The sequence below is a fragment of the Priapulus caudatus genome, unplaced genomic scaffold (assembly GCF_000485595.1).
Source record: "Priapulus caudatus unplaced genomic scaffold, Priapulus_caudatus-5.0.1 Scaffold698, whole genome shotgun sequence".
In the NCBI taxonomy this organism is placed as follows: Eukaryota; Metazoa; Priapulida; class Priapulimorpha; order Priapulimorphida; family Priapulidae; genus Priapulus; species Priapulus caudatus.
In genome coordinates, this window is record NW_014577759.1 from 8747 (window position 1) to 9998 (window position 1252).

Genomic DNA, 1252 nt, shown 5'->3' on the forward strand with positions numbered 1-1252 from the left:
GTACAAGTCATCAAAAAGAACACCAATTGCAGGACAATGGATAGACTTAGAGACTACATGTACCATCACAGTAAAGGTATATCGTTGGAGCAACTTTCCCCAACTAGCCATGCAATACAGCAGCACATCCTGAGGGCATATTACTCAACCTACCACATGATGACTTTGTTGCCACCTCATAAACCGAGGAAACTAGATCCTACTGTCTTTGGCTTTAAGGAAGCATATTAAATTCTAGTGCCTGTGAAAGCTGTGAGATCAATTCCTGAGGAATACACAGTCATTTGCAACTGCAAAAAAATGTGGCAGCGTCAGATGTGCATGTCGCAAAAAAGGACTGCCTTGCATTAGTTTCTGCGTATGCCCAAGTGTTCAGTCTGTTGAAGAAGCTGAGCAACGTCGAAATCCATCTGGTACATTAAACTAGTCACGTGAAAAGGTGGGCTAAATTGTTGAGCTAAACCATGCACTTGTCTACGTTTGCTCGATATGAGACATAAATGCCATTCCTGCCGATGATTTAGGAATTGAACCTCGGGCACTTAAGTGTTTTGATGTTCTTTTTCTTTGAGTTATGTAACACAAATGGGCCTAAAAAGTTTATTGGTCAAACACGAAATAATCAGAAGTATCCATGCTGGGTAAACCAAAACATGACACTTTCTATGATTCTTTTGGAGCATGTGATCGTCAAAATGAAATGTTTTTACTTGTACAAGTTTCTTTTGACCTTTTGACCTCTGGTGACCTCATTTGCATATTAATTTGCAAAATCTATGTGTGTATTATAAATGACTTAAAGACAAACATTTTAAGGTATATTTTGTTGTTCTGTGATTTATATATACCAAGATACAGCAATTTATGTTTCCCCTACCCCTGAAACATACAACCAGCTGAGCGGAAAATAGGCGTAGCTTATGACGTCATTTTCTCGGTTACTGCCGGGGTAGCAAAAGTCTACCCAGACTTTTTTGATATGTCCAATGGTATAGTTCAAAGATATGAAGAAAAATGTGCACATGGGGACCCCCTCAGCCAATGGATTAGTGGACGATTCTTTGAAAACTTCGTTATTAATGAATATATAACAATGACAGGTGGACAACTCTTTGAAAACTTCGATATTAACGAATATATAATAATGACAGGTGGACAACTCTTTGAAAACTTCGTTATTAATGAATATATAACAATGACAGGTGGACAACTCTTTGAAAACTTCGATATTAACGAATATATAATAATGACA

General features: G+C 37.5%; 1 protein-coding gene across 1 annotated transcript in view; it reads left to right on the forward strand.

Annotated features, from left to right (window-relative positions):
• Positions 1–1252, forward strand: part of LOC106812903 (protein lifeguard 1-like) — a gene marked incomplete in the record, with an annotated part of 12298 nt that overhangs the window by 8456 nt on the left and 2590 nt on the right.